Source organism: Zingiber officinale, chromosome 5B (genome assembly GCF_018446385.1).
Source record: "Zingiber officinale cultivar Zhangliang chromosome 5B, Zo_v1.1, whole genome shotgun sequence".
NCBI classification, from domain to species: Eukaryota; Viridiplantae; Streptophyta; class Magnoliopsida; order Zingiberales; family Zingiberaceae; genus Zingiber; species Zingiber officinale.
In genome coordinates, this window is record NC_055995.1 from 20,762,086 (window position 1) to 20,778,705 (window position 16,620).

The 16,620-nt window shown below is 38.4% G+C and overlaps 1 non-coding gene across 1 annotated transcript; it reads left to right on the forward strand.

Annotated features, from left to right (window-relative positions):
- The first annotated feature begins 5,627 nt into the window (after positions 1-5,627).
- LOC121988242 lies at positions 5,628-5,705 on the forward strand. The gene has a single exon (XR_006113976.1). It is a non-coding gene; the product is annotated as a small nucleolar RNA snoR35 (small nucleolar RNA).
- Positions 5,706-16,620: the final 10,915 nt, after the last annotated feature.

A 16,620-nucleotide genomic window follows, 5' to 3' on the forward strand; every position in this document is an offset into this window, starting at 1 on the left:
GGTGTTTTCGTGTTGAAAACAAGGATGGAATGGTAAAGGAAGACTTCATTGAAGTTTAGGTTGAGGTTTGTTTCAAATTTTGAATATTTGAACCTCAAAAACTTCTAAATTTGGGTTTCCTAAAGTTTTAGGGATTCCAAGTCATTGTTGGTGCAATGACAGAAGTTACCACCATGTCTTTAGGGGGAGGTACTCTTTAAAGACATGAAAAACTATTTTTCATGAACCTTGGAAGGTGGTTAACCTTCTGTTAAGAAAATGCTCAAGGTTGAGCATGGGTTGAAAATGGGGAGTGGATATCCTCATTTGTTCAGAGGTCTCAAAGGATAATGCTCAAGGATGGGCATTTACCTACATTGGGGGAGAATGTAGGGGTAAGGATAATGAAGGGTATGGGACCTTCAGTATCGTGTTGATCACAACGAGTGATGTTGTGAAGAACGATGAGTAACTCTTCAGTAGGAGAGTCTTCAACAAATAGAGTTGTTGAAGTGTGCCCAACATTGGAGCATAGGTTGATGTGTCCAAATATGGGTCGATGTGGTTTATCAATAAGGGATTGATGTGTGCCAATAGGGGGAGAATGAAAGGGCTTGTGAAAGGAAGTAAGTTAGGCTTTCATTACCTAGAGGGAGTTTGCCCTCTTAGGGGGAGAATGAAGAGCTTAACTTATGCTTTCATTACCTAGTGGCATGAAGAATGAGGCTATGGGATTAGCCTAACTTACATGTGGTATTGTAAGTGTTAGTGTGGTATTGTCAAACATCAAAAAGGGGGAGATTGTTGGTGCAACATCCCTCAGGTCAAGGTTGACCTGGTTAACCAAGCTGAGTTTTGGTTTGGGTTTAGATGTTTGACAATAAGATATTGATTGAAGAAGAGTCAAGTAGGTCAAGGTTGACCGGATACTTGACTGGGAAGTCCTAACTGGAATGTTAGGCGGAAGGAAATTCTGGTGAGTGAAGCCAGGTGAAAGTCCTAGTGAGTGAAGGTGAAAGTCCTAGTGAGTGAAGCTAGGCAGAAGGAAATCCTGGTGAGTGAAGCCAGGTGAAAGTCCTAGTGAGTGAAGCTAGGCAGATGGAAACCCTAGTGAGTGAAGCTAGGTGAAAGTCCTGGTGAGTGAAGCCAGGCAAGGGAAATCCAGATGGATCAAGGATGATCGGACATCTGGTGTTGGGAAGTCCAAGTAGGTCAAAGGATTGACTGGATACTTGGCAAGGAAGGAAAACCAGATGGATCAAGGATGATCGGACATCTGGTGTTGGGAAGTCCAAGTAGGTCAAGGGAGTGACCGGATACTTGGCACGACGAGTAAAAGTCCAAGTGAGTCAAAGGGATTGATCGGACACTTGGTGGGGAGTCCTGGCAGGTCAAGGGAGTGACCAGATGCTAGGCATGATGTACCAACAGGTCAAGGTTGACCGGATGTTGGTTAGGGAGGTTTGGGACTTGGTTTTGGGCAAAAACCAAGTGCTGGATCGATCCGTGGATCGATCCAGGCTCTGGATCGATCAGTGGATCGATCCAGATTCTTCCCAGCGAACAGAAAGCTTCTGGATCGATCCAGAGGTCCCGATCGATCAGCTGATCGATCGGGACGATGCTGCTTCGCGCGACAAGCGCTGGATCGATCCGTGGATCGATCCGGGATCGATCCGCGATAAGCGCTGGATCGATCCGTGGATCGATCCAAAGCCTCCCCGATCGATTCAGAACATTTGAATCGATCGGGATCCGACCGTTGGCGTCGATAAAGGCCGCAGGCGCTCGATTCCTTCGGTATCACTTCTCCGATTCACTTCAGCTCTTCGCCAGCTTCTCCACAGCTCTCTACAAGCACGTGATCGCCAGTTCTTGAAGGATCTTGGAGGTTTTCCAAGTCAAGAGGCGGATCCATTGCAAGAGGAAGAAACTAGGGTTAGGGTTTGCACTCATTGTAAGCTTGTAAGCTTCTATTTCTTGTACTCTTTCCCTCTCTTCTTGTATTGAGTCTTGTAGGGCTTCTCCGCCTTTGGTAGTTACCATAAAGGAGAGTTTATTTAGTGGAGGGTGTGTGCGTGGTGTGGATCCTTGGATTAGTCACCTCCTTTGGAGGTGGATACCAAGTAAAATACTAGTGTTAGTGTGGTTGTATTTGTTTCTGTATTTTCCGCTGCACATCCAAGAAGAAACAAGCAACGCCAAGCAACGAAGCGCACCGAGCGAACGCGACGAGCTATTCACCCCCCCTCTAGCTACTTTTGGTCCTAACAGGATGCACCGAGCCCGTCGACTCTCTACCCGTGTCATCCTTCTCTCTAGCTGCGTCTTTCGCTCAACTTCTTGTGCTCCTAAGCTCCTGCACACTTAGACACAGGGATCAAACCAAAACAGGACCTAACTTAACTTGGTGATTACACCAAAACAACCACGGGGTCTAACAATCTTTCCCTTTTTGATGTGCATCAACCCAAGTTCAAGTTAGGTAAAAAATGAACAAGATGCAATAAAAGAAATTACAAAACATTTTAAGAATAAAGTTGCAATAAAAGAAATTGTAACATCAAGTATAATTCAAATTGATTTATCAAAATTCAGACTGATAAAATAGAGTTATCAAAATTCAAAATTTGAAAAAAAAAAATCTTGACCCTTAACCCCCTTTGAACTTGTATCTATTCCTCCCCCTTTGATCACATCAAAAAAACTAGAGTACTTAAAGAGTTTTAGTAAGGTCAACAATAAGTTTGAGTTTAATAAAACAAGTTAAAAATTTATAATTTTACTAAATTACTTGAAATGTTTAAACAATTGACAAATATTGAAAGCATAAATATGACATGCTTGTCAATTAAATATTCAATTCAGTAATTAGCATCCAAGCTGTGGCGAGGCACTAGACCTTCTTGGTTATTGGATCATCAACCACTTTCTAGATAAAACTTCTTAAAGAATTAAAAATTTAATTTTATTTTTTAAAGCTCAAAGAAAAATTCAGTTCAAACATTATTTTGGAACCCAATACAAGTTCCTTCCTACTAGGTTAATCAAAAAATTGGGGGTACATAAATTTTTAGAATTTTCCTAGTTTGTCCCTGATGTTTCCTAACGTACCAATTGATTTTACCATAATTTCTAAATTTTGATTTTTGAAAGTTGGTTAATTTCAAACATGCATATTCTTTTAAACTTTCAATTTGTCATTTTCTAATTTTAAATTGTTAAACAAGTCTAAGGGACATGTCTTTGCTAAGTTTAATTTTAACTTAGCATTTTCTTTTTCTAATTTGACTAAATCTTTAGAAAGAATCTTAATAAATTGAAAGGATTGCTTGGGAGATAGAGCACGTACCTCACTTACCTCATGCTCTGATGCTCCCCTTCATCGTAGCTTTCTTCTTCTGATCCTCCCCCTTCATCGATGCTCATCTCTGAGCTGGTTTCATCTTCTACTTGGTGGTTGGCCAGTAAAGCTAGTCCGGAGAAAGCTTCGACCTCGGAATCAGAGGATGATGATTCATCCCATGTGGCCTTCAGATTCTCGTGTTTAGAAGATGTTGATCTTTTGGACTTATCTTTCTCCTTGTCCCTCTTCTTCATTTTTGGACAGTTATCCTTGATGTTCCCTTCTTCGTTGCAGTTGTAGCATCAGACCTTTCTTTTGTTTCGGTAATCCCTATTTGTCTATGATTTAAATTTATTAGATCGAATAAATTTATTGAACTTCCTTACCATTAGGGATGCTTCGTTTTCATCAATTGATTCTTCGAAGTCTGAATCATTTGTTCTTGCCTTCAGGGCAATGTTCTGACTTGATCCTTTTCTTTATCCTACACACTGAGATTCGTGTAATTTGAAAGTAGAGAAAAGACTTTCTAAAGTACTTATCTCAAGATCCTTGGATATATAGTTGGAGTCTACTATAGATGTCCATTCAGGCATTCTTGGGAATGCATTTAATGTATACCTTTGTACGTCCTGATTCGTTACCATTTCTCCTAGGTTTGATAATCCAATGATTAGCTCCTTGAGTCTTCCATGTAGTTGTGCTATTGACTCTCCTTCTTCCATCCAGAGGTTTGTCAGTTGATTCCGAAGCACATCCCATTTCGCAAGCTTTGTTTCGGAAGTTCCTTCGTGCAGTTCTAGAAACTTCTACCAAAGTTCTTTTGCTGAGTTGTAATCTTTGATTCGATTTACTTCTTGGGGTGGAAGTATGCTGAGTAGGTGGAACTCGGATCCTCCGTTTGCTACGAAGTCTGCTTGCTTCTTCTTGGTCCACTGATATTCTTCTTTTTCTTCTCCTTGGGGGGTTTTTGGAGCTACAAAATTGTATTTAATTATTAGTAAAATTTCGAAGTCAGTTTTGAAGAATACCTCCATGTGTTTCTTCCATGACGCACTACAACAAAAACCCTCATAGAAATCGGTTTTCCACCGATGTCTATTACATTTTCGACTGATGTCTATGAAGGCGATGTAAAAGGTCTGCCATTTTAGACATCGGGTTAAAACCGGTGTAGTATCACTTAATGACATCGGGTGTAAAATCGATGTAATATTATATGTTAATAACACCAGTTTTGGCAGTGGTATACGACTGATGTAATATTAGTTAATGACACCGATTTTGCAACGGTGGAAAATCGATGTAATATCAATATTGTTTAACGACACAAATCCGATTTCCGAAATAGTGAAAAACTAATATTATCACCAAGCAAATCATAAAATTAAGTTAATATTATTAATTCACTAACAAAATCATAAATAAAAATGCACCGATGTATCTAAACACACCAAGTCAATATCCATATAACCAACACATAAATATTCTTCTTACAACATAAAAAGATAATAGATATTGTGCACATCAAGTCGGTATACACAAATTACACATAACTATTCTTCTTACAACATCAAAAGGTAATAGATAGTACACAAATATGTTTCTTACTGGTGCCAACGTTATCCTTCTTGCTCTATGCATAGTAGCTAAGTTTACCCATGAAGCTAAACCGGGCACAGATAATCCTCCAGAACTGATGCTTCTTCCCATGTTACCACTGCCAACAATGTTGCCTACAGAGCTTGTAAGTCTTGGCCGTACTTTACCCAATACTGGAGAAACTTCCAAACCAGGAACAGAACTACGATTCTCAGAAGCTGAACTTGAGGAAATACCAGTTATTGACCCAGTGACTCCATTAATATTACTACTACTAAAAGCATGATTTCCAACAACATTAATACCCCCTCTATTTGTGACACCAGAGCCATGAGGCATCTGTATGAAAATCCAGAATCAATACTATAAAACACATTCAAAGGACCATATGATGCAGTGAAGTAATGTGGAAATAAACTCATGCCAGACCTGAGATAATGCAACCAAAAGATTGTTTGATGAGAACCGTCCACTAGGAATGCTTCCTCCTACTAGTTGCTGAACACCACCTGATGGTACAACACCCATTGCAGCCTCTCTGGATGCAAGCGAACCAGGCACATTTGGCAGGTTAAAGCTTCCATGAATATTATGCAATCCTTGAAGACCACCTATTTTTTTACAAATCGTAATCAAAATTCCACATACAAGCAAAATTTCACATGAATATGTTAATAAAGTTTATGTAGGAATGTCTAACCAGAAGGATGGAACCCAGGCACTGCCGCAGACTGGCCAGAAAACAATGTGGTATAGGGTCGGCCTGAGGAGTCCGCAAGATTAGATGTTGAACCATTAAAAGTTGACTGTACCAAGAGACCCAGTAATTTGATCAGCAAAAGCAAGACTAGTAAAAGCATAGGGCATGGGCTAGGTGCTAACAAACTTGGTATGCTAACCAACAAGAAAGAAACAACCGCGTCAAGTTAGTATTTACATAAACTGTATTAAACATCTGCACCAAACAACAAAAGCTACTCATCTCTAACAATTGAAACTCAGCTAAGAATAAGGGATTATATTATTAATACCAAGAGTAAAATTACATTAGATACAAATCCCATACATAAAATAACAGATAGGCAATTTGGGATGAATATTGAAGTCTATAACTATTTATTCTACTTCTCTCCATCAAGCTAGAACATAATGGAGCATAGACATTGATGGTGCTTAGTTTGCCAAGTTGTACTCAATAAAGATTTGATTACCAATTTAGTAACCTTGTGATTTCTTAAACCATGCTCTAAAAATTTGTTTGACAGCATAGATAACTTTCTTAAATTGGAACATACCCTAGTGATTTCTCTGTATACACCCTAGTACGATGTTTATGAAATCTATCTAGTAATCATGAATAATACCAAGGAGAATCCAGTGATCATGAAAAATTATTTTAACTAAAATAAATTAATTCCATCAACGAGAGAATATCCCAAATAATCCTCACAAAATGTCTAGATGAAGCCTTTTGCAACTAAGTGTATTTTCTACTGATCAATGTTGTCAACCACAACTATATTTAACAATAAAAACTATAGTTGTTAAATCATACAATTCAAAATTCTCGGGGGCACTACTCAGTTCGTAGGCACAAGATCCAGTTATGTTAACAAGAGTATTACATGTCAACTGAAAATGAGATGCAATTAAAAAAAAATATCAAGTAGTATTTCATCAACTTGAAAATATCAGCAGTTATCTCATAAAATTGATTGGTCCAAAAGGAAAACTATGATTTTGTCTCACAAATTTTCCATAGAAAATATATGGAAAGGAGAGAATTAGAAAAACCTGAACATCGAGCATACAGGTTATACATTCCTATGTCATGCGAATGAGACTAGAAAATGCAATTAATAAACTGAAAATCAAAAAAGCAAGAGTTACATTTAGAAGCCAAGACATTATAACTTTGCCACGTGCTCAAGAAAGACTCAATTCCAGATGCAGTGATCCTTCATTATGCCAGCCAATAAATAAAAACTCTCCGCACGTCCGATTGGCAGTTCTGACTATACCCGGAGCTCAAAAAATAAAGCGCACTTTAGATATTAAGTTAGCAAATCATATGAAGTGGCTACACTGGTAGCAGCTAGAAGAATAAATGATGCTAGTCATACTATAAATACTAAAGACTTGTTTAAAGTACTACTAAAAAATTTCTTAGAAATAAAGATTATAATGCAATGTTTTTATCTTCAAAGGAGAAATTGTAACCATAAGATGTAAGTGATTGGCTTCATAGCCCAATTACAACCTAACCAAAAGTGATTCCTTCTTCCTTTTTTTTCCCCCACGAAGAATAAATTAAACGAGTCAGAAAGACAAGTGGAACAAAATGGCTGCTCCAAGAATTTGACGAGTGGAACTTCATAAAGCTTGACTGCCTTCTCATTGTCAATGCCTGCATCAACACTCTTATTAAATGTTTCATTTGCTTGACAGAGCACTAGAAGAAAGATACTTTCTTTGGAGAACAAAATGGCTTAAACTAGAGATGATTAATCACCTTTAATCGCTGATTTAGTTTTCCTATAGGCAAGTAGTAATTAGGCAAGCAACCTACTGAATAAATCACATTCATTCTACTTTACTGCAGGGGTGAAAAACTCACATTGCCTTATATCCTAATTCAATAATCAAAATAAAATAGTTCATCTAAGAACTCTAACCTGAGGATTCATGCGCATATCCAAAGGTCCATCACCTTGCACACTAAATCCCCTTGTAGAGTCATCCACCTGTTAAATAGCTTACCAACTTATTAGATTCAAAGTAAGTTCTTTTCGGCAATTCATCAAACATGAGAAGTGCAACTGAACAATAACCTGCATGGATGAGATTCCAAGGTCCATCAAGATGTCGTTCACCCCAACGTCAAGCAGGTTCTCATCAACGCCGCCAAGCACCGACTTGATGTACTTGAAGTTTCTAACATGAGTGTAAGCTTTCAACTTACTGCCGTGCAAATCCACGGCCAAGAGCTTCTCTATCCGAGCCCGGGCCTGGTCATGGATTGAAGCATCCATATCCATTCCCACGAACAACTCCAACTCCGGATGGACATCTACGATCTGCGACAAAGAATGGCACGAAGCGAATCAGGGATGATGGGAGTGCTAAGGAAAAAGGTCAGAACTTGAGCGAAGAGCTTGGGAGGGAGAAGGACGAACGGACAGCGGCGGAGTGCCCGGCGGCGCCAAGGGTACAACTAACGAAGGAGCAGAGGCGGAGGGAATGGAATGCGTCGAGCACCTCGCCGAGCATGACGGGGACGTGGCCCCGGACGGGGTCTGCGTAGCGACAGTAGAGGGCGCGGTTGAACTTCGCCCCGGAGCGCAATTAGCAGCAAGAGAGATTAGCAAGACGCGATTAGCAGCAAGAGAAATGGGGCGGCCATCCTTTTGCCGGTCATAGTGAAGGGAAGGAGGAGCGAGCGACCTCGGATGGGGATCTAAGAGATTAGATCCCCATCTCTCATATCAGCAGCGGGCTCCTCGTGGATGCGTGTGGCTTCCCGGTGGGAGCGACCGGGAAGTGAGGGAGAGAAGTGGAAGGACTACCCCCATCCCCACTCGTAGATGTCTGTGACGAGGTTGTAGAAGGTGTCGACAAAGGCAGGGACGTTATCGTCGTCGGGCGCGGCGGCAATGCCCTCCTTGGAGCGGAGAAAGAAGGACAAGTACTGCTTATACTTGTCCTGCACCTTATCCCACATGATCGATCCCATCTTAAGGTTCGCTGCCCGCTTGCCTTTCACTTCCGCCGAGCCCATCACCCACACGAACCAGTAGACCGCGACAGCACCGACGACGGTCGCCGTCCACATCGCCGTCGAGAGATCCAGTGCTCGTCTTTCAAATGGTAACTCCTAAAAGGAGGATGCGGAGGATTAGGGTTTCGATTTATGGTGGGCGTGGAGAAGCCCAAAAGAAAGCACGCTAAGAAAGTCCGCCAGAATTTTGGTTCATAGACACCGGTTTTAAAAACAGCGGTTAAAATCGGTGTCTATTAATGAAAAAAAGACGCTCATAGACATTAGCTAAAAAAACCGATGTCTATGAGCGAAAATCTGCGCTCATAGACACTGGTTTTTGGAAAAACTGGTGTAAAATACTCAAAGACATCGGTTTTTTGCTTAAAACCGTTGTTGTTCCACCGATGTCTTTGAGGGTTTTTCTTGTAGTGACGAAAATTCTCCTTCAAATTTTGGTGGATAGATCGTTGGTCTGGTCATCGTCTTGATCTTGATGCTTTAGTCGACGGTTAGTCCTTCTGAGGTGGTTGGGCTCTGATACTACTTGTTGGCGCAGCGGAGTGATAAACCCTAATTTTGTCGTAAAATGGGTATCAAAAGAATTAATGACCGAATTCATTCTATACTAATGTAGCATAGAGATAACTCGGGGCGTCTCCCAACAAATGTAAACGGTAAAATTATAGTCTTAGGATCAATTATTGTTGGCTTGGGGTTTTTTGGATAAATTGGGGATTTCAGAATTGGCTTTTGAACAAAGAGAAGAAGTAAGGACCTAAAACTATGCTACATTTGTAAATTCAATTCATGGAAATTAACAAACAAAGAAACTAACTAATCTAAACTACTGCATTAAAAGAAATGGCAAACAAGAATAACCTAATGCAACAATTAAGCAAATCTAAATTGTGTAGATATCAAGAATCAAAAACAGTGGGATTAATCAAAGGTTCCAAAATAATAGCAAGGAAATTTGAATCAACTATGCTATGATAAACTACAACAAAATGACAATTCAAACAAAGATGAGGAAGCTAGCATCCAAAATATTCTCACTAATCAAACTAGGAAACCCTAGCTTGGATCTGATGTGTGTCGGAGAAAGAACTCGGTGATGAAAGTGACAGAGGAGATAAACTCGGCTGGAAATGGATCAGCAAAGCTTCACTCAGAGATGGTTGCGGAGCTTCAAGAAAGGAAGATCATCGGCCGGAAGACGAAGGAATCGGCTGAAACCACCAGATTCTCCACCTTCTCTGCTTCTTCTTCCTCACACGAAGTTGCGGCAGCAATTATAGTCAGATCTGGAATAGAAGGATGAAGTGGCATCGCCGATTACTGATGGATGGATTTCAGCCAGAGGAAGGGATGCCCTTGACCTCACAAGCTCGCCGGTGGTGGATGGAATTAAGATTGCCGAAGCAGATCATGCTCCTCTGTTCTAGATGTGAAGCTACTGTAGAAAATTGACGAACCCACTGTAGCTTCTCATTTCCCATTTAAATCAAATCTGAAATCTGATTCAATGGTTGAGATTGCTTCGGATTGATCCAACGGTGGAAGTTGCTCCAAATTCGATCCAAATCTTCTGATCTTGATCACTGGTTGTGATCTACTTCCCCTTGGCTTGGATGGACCAGATTCTTCACGGATGTCTTAGATCTACTCCGATCTTGCATGAACGACTGAGATTGTTCTGAGCTTGATCTCCTTATTTAAGCTTAGATTTGAACTCAATCTGAGTTGATCATACTAGAGTCCTTTTCCTTTGATGCCTACAAAGAATATAACCAAATATTAGCATCAAATACCACAAATATGATATAATTTACAATTAAGTCCACAAATGGCTCTAACTCATGAAACATGATGTAAACATGACTTTAACATATTTGAAGATTGAAAAAGTATGCCTATATGAATCACAATATCATGACAAAATGATGGTTATCAAATTCCCCCATATTTATTCTTGCACGTCCCGTGCAAGCAAACAAAACAAAGAAACAACTAGAATCCATCTCCCTAACATTTTCCTAACAATACCTAGAAGATGGTAAAAGGAATTTAACTAAAACCATCTAAAATATCACAAACATTCATGAATACAATTCAAACAATAATCAGTAGGTATGGTAGTTTCAATCCAATTGAAGAATAAAGCAAGTTGCAATCTCACAAGGTATGTACCTATTCTAGCCCTCACACTCAAAACATGCATTAGTGGAGCCCACTCAATGTCACTCACAACATTTCACTACCATAAGTTTGCTTATTTTCTAATTCTCCGCACTATAAAACATAGCATATATGAATCAAAAGGATTTATTATGAATTGCAATGGAATCAAAAAGATACTAAGTGAAATGAATGTAATAGGCAAAAGAAAAGGAATTAATGAAGAATTGAGAGTATTGGAGGAATACACTTGATGAGTTGACCAATTTGATGTATAACAAGATGAATATCATTTGTCATTACCAACTCAAAAGATCAAGCTAAACTCTCCTTCCATTTGATAGCCAATATAGAATCTTGATACATTGTCTCCCCATTTGATACTCTTTTGCCACTGTTTTTCTTTTCTTATTCACTGTTTTTTTTCCACTATTTTACACTTCAATTCCAGCATTTTGAAGCTCAAATAATCTCACATCACCTTATGAGGAATAGTTCCCTCCTTATGAGGAATAGTTTCCTCCCCCACACTTAGAATATTGGCCGTCTCGAACAATTTAACACATCACTCTATCTAATTGCTTGATACAATTCTATCCACTGTTTCCTTGTTTCTTTCTGTAGGTTTTATTTACAGCACCATAAATGTATATGCATCCGAAAAGGTTGCACTAATAGGACAAACACTCAAGTAAATCTTCATTTGGTGCTATCATCAAATATACTAAGCACTCAATTATTATTCCAAAGCTTATCAGCGATAACATTCAAATTTCAGTAACCAACTTAAGAAGTTCAGAATTATAGCTCTATTCAATTGTCTTCAGCATTGAAGTTGAGTCATTAGCTTAATCTATAAGCACAGATTATAGAAATCTGTGCAGTGAAGATTTTACTCCATTCGCTTGAAATTCCATCAAGTTTCTGCATATTTTCAGATGTGCAGTGAAGTATTAAATTCAGCTCAGAATTTCCAGAATTTAGCTTCAAGTGGAAATTAAGAAATGAGATTTAGTCTTTGACACAAAGATTCTCTTCCTGATTCAGAATCAAGACTGTATTTCTATATTGCAGACATTCAGAAACCAAGCTTCAGAATTAACATACTGAAGAGATTTAGAAATGAAACTGATAGCTAAACTCTGGTAACTTTCTAGTATCAAATTCAGTCCTTACTTCAGTTGTTCCTTTCTTATCAAACAACTTGACCCAGCATCATAATCGGTACAGGTAACTCCATAGATCAGGAAAGTGTATTTCTGATATACTTTTGCAGATTCTGCAACTTTGATCTTTAGTTTCATAAATGAAATTTCAATATAACTTCAACTCAGCTTATTCTGCAGAACTTGAATTTTTAAGAAACCAGTATCAGCTTCCCCTTTCTTGAACTCTTCTTCTTTGATAAGCATCTTGATCATTCCCCTGCAATTTCTTTCAACATATCAGATTACAGCTCTAAAAATCAGGGTTCTGCATTTACCAACTGGCACTTTCAGAAATCTAGAACCTAGTCTTCAGTTTCAGAATTACAGCTTGATAACGCAGCCTCAAGTTCAGTGTATCATCTTTAAATGTGCCATTTTAAAATTCCATCAAAGTAAATGGACAGCAACAAAATTTCAGATTCATCTCTTGAAACTCATACCAACTTCTAGATTTCTGCACTGTATTTTTAGCTTCAGAAATATGATTTTATCCGGATGTTTTCCGGGGTTAGTATCAACACTTTGATTTCTTGTTTACTTAAGTTCCGAAAGAATAGGAAAGGTCATGAAGAGAATAAGGAAAACACAGAGAAATGCATATGCAATTTGTTCAAAAATCAATTTTGTTGATAGCTGCTGCCACTGTTTCCTCTGGATTCCTGAAACTTAGTTTCAGATGCTGGAATTCAAGGTGATCTTGGCCAGATTCATGAAAAGCTGAGCTTAGGGGAAGGTTTCATTTAACACTGAAATGACAGGATCCCAAATCTGCACAGAAATGCCAAACCATTCTGTAGAATTCTGCATTTCATGAATTTCCTACTCTATGATCATTTCTGTCCCTGCAGCAACATGTTCTTTTATCTTTATTTGTTTAACTTCCAAGTTCAAATAACAATTCATGAATGAAGTATCACTTCACAACTTGAAATTCATCACTGTCTTCCTTCATTTTTGCCTCTACATATTTCCAATCCTACTCTTCAATCACATTCCATCAGCTACATTTCCATTTCAGCAGCTCTAACAATTCAAAATCTATCCATTAGGTTTTTGAAAAGCATGAAAAGGACAACATCTATTTCTGATAACACAAGAGCTTCACTTAATTTCCCATTGGTTTCAAAAACTGATGACAAGGGATTGATGCAAACTTGATACAACATTTCAAATTCCTGCACAACAACAACCTCTGAATTAAGTTTCAGAAAACTAGAAAATTAGAACTTTCTTGGTTCTCCATTCCTTAAGCTTCTCTTCTTCTAATCAGCTCATGAATAATGCACCCATATAGTATAAGTGGAAATTCATGCAGCCTCCTAACAATTAGCTAACCAAGTCCCAGCAACTGCTGAAATCAGCACATCAATTTTGATACAATAGCTTGAATTCTCTTTCAAGATTAAGGTTCATGTATTACTCAACACCAAGCTTCAATCCAATCTACTGGTTACTGATTGAAACTCCAGTAAATCCAAAATTGTAGCAATAGAATCTTCAAACTACAACAAGGCCAAAAATAGACTATTCTTCAAAAATAGAATTTAGTACTCCTTAAACCCTCCAAAGCCTTTAAGATCTCTGATTTCATGCAATTCCTCCCCCACACTTAATTCTTTGTTCATCTAGTCAAGCTAACTCATCAAGCAATTAATCCAAAACTCTCAACGAAATAAAAGAAATATGATAAGCAAAGAGAATTAAGAATTAAAATGCTAGATGAGAATATTTCAAGAAGATTGTGGAAAAAGGAATTAGAAATTATGATAGAACAAGAATGACAAAATCCTTTATTTCCATGCATACATATGCTATTGTGACTTTGAAAAGGAATTAAGCAAGTTCTAGAGTTTCAATTGCTATGAGTGCATATCACACAAGAAGATAATAGAGTATAGGCTTTAAGTAGTCCTCTCTAGGTAATTTTTGCAATCAAACTCAATTAATCAACATAAAATCCATCACCACACTAACCAATAGCATGCAAGTAAAGTATTCAATCATGTAAAATGACTTAAACTTGATGGTCAAACTTAAAGAACTTTTACCATCTTAAAAGTATTACTAGAACAATATCATGGAGAGTTTTATTCAAAATGAAATGCTATGTAGACTAAACAACATGCAAAGTATAGAAGCAAAATGCAAATGTAAAGTATGAAACTAAAGAAAAGTATAGAGCAAAAATAAAAGCAAGGAACCATATTTCCCTTTATTTCGGGCAGTTGTAAACGATTTAGAAGAAACATCCATGCCGGTAATGAAATGGTCTTTCCCGGTGGTTGGAGTCGGTTAAGAAGTAAAATCCAAGTTGACAGTGGAATGATTGCACTTGAAATAAAGACCGCTCCCTTCACCCTATTATTTTTGAAAATTTACCCCGGAGGTTGAAGACGGTTCAATTTAAGCATCTACTCTGGTAGCCTATAAAGATGGAAGGTAGACATCCCTCGCAAGCATATAAGGTAAGAAAAAGATGTAACAATATTAGTCCCTATAAAGCAGGTGTCAAGAAATGCATCACATCCAATAAAGTCAATTAATGGTACCTCTATAAAATTTTCTAATAAATCATAAGAAATACTAACTTTGTCATGTTGAAAGGTACCTGAAGGTTCTGGAATGGTAACTGTGACCTCCTCATCATCAAGTAATGGTTCAGGCTCTGGCTCAGGTGGTGTACCTAAGGGAAGTGATTCTTGGGGCTCTGCTTCCATAGCACAAGTCCCTATACTCTCATCATCAACATCTGGTTTAGGTGATTCTTGGGATATTACTTCCACTATGCAATCCCCTACACTTTCCTCATCATCCACATCAATACCTGCATCATCAACAACATCTGCAACAACAATATCAATAGAATTAGAATTCCTTACAACTACAGAATCATAATAAGAAATATTAGAAGAGTCCTGTGGAGTATTGGAGACAATATCAGGTCTATCCAAAACACTATAATCCCTCTTCTCACTGAAGCATGGTGCTTGTTGCTGGCTAACGGATGATGCAAATTGGTCTACTTGTATCTGGAAGTTTTGTATCGCTGCAAATTGTTTCTTTTGATGCTCTATCATTAGCCGGATAATCTCCTTAAGGTCCTGCGTTGAATTAGGAGCAGGAACTTCATCTTGAAATGTTCCCCGGGGAGTTGGATCACTCTGATGGACTGGATGTGGCCAAGTAGGTGAGTAATCTCCCTGAAATCCCTGTGGACTCTGATATGCTGGATATGGCTCAGCAAATTGTTCTTGTGTATCCTCATACCTGAAATGTGATTGATCCACCCAATTAGAATTATATGAATTTGGAAATAACCCATACCTATTTGGCTGCTCTATGGGTGGATAATATTAAGGTCCAGGTTGATAATACTGAGAGTGAGGATGATAATACTGAGGCTCAGGATGATAGTATTGAGGTTGATTAGGCTGATAATACCGACTCTCCATCTCACCTCCAAAATGCTGATAATATGGATCCATGGTGAAAGAAATTTCCTGTTCTTACACTAAAACACTTAGCAAAGAAAATCAGAAGACACAGGAACATATAAGATGAAACACATGGATGTATGAACATTAAAGCATTTGACAACAATTTTTTTTTTCAAATTTTTATATAATAAGAGAAAAACGATCCTAAGGTATCAAACACCGCTACATTCCCCGACAACGACGCCAATTTTGATAAACCCTAATTTTGTCATAAAATGGGTATCAAAAGAATTAATGACCGAATTCATTCTACACTAATGTAGCATAGAGATAACTCGGGTCGTCTCCCAACAAATGTAAACGGTAAAATGATAGCCTTAGGGTCAATTATTGTTGGCTTGGGATTTTCTGGATAAATTGGGGATTTCAGAATTGGATTTTGAACAAAGAGAAGAAGTAAGGACCTAAAACTATGCTACATTTGTAAATTAAACTCATGGAAATTAACAAACAAAGAAGCTAACTAATCTAAACTACTGCATTAAAAGAAATGGCAAACAAGAATAACCTAATGCAACAATTAAGCAAATCTAAATTGTGTAGACATCAAGAATCAAGAACAGTGGGATTAATCAAAGGTTCCAAAATAATAGCAAGGAAATTTGAATCAACTATGCCATGATAAACTACAACAAAATGACAATTCAAACAAAGATGAGGAAGCTAGCATCCAAAAGATTCTCACTAATCAAACTAGGAAACCCTAGCTTGGATCTGATGTGTGTCGGAGAAAGAACTCGGTGATGAAAGTAACAGAGGAGATAAACTCGGCTAGAAATGGATCAGCAGAGCTTCAATCAGAGATGGTTGCGGAGCTTCAAGAAAGGAAGATCATCGGCCGGAAGACGAAGGAATCGGCTGAAACCACCTGATTCTCCACCTTCTCTGCTTCTTCTTCCTCACACGAAGTTGCAGCAGTAATTATAGTCAGATCTGGAACAGAAGGATGAAGTGGCGTCGCCGGTTGCTGATGGATGGATTTCAGCCAAAGGAAGGGATGCCCTTGACCTCACAAGCTCGCCGACGGTGGATGGAATCAAGATCGCCGAA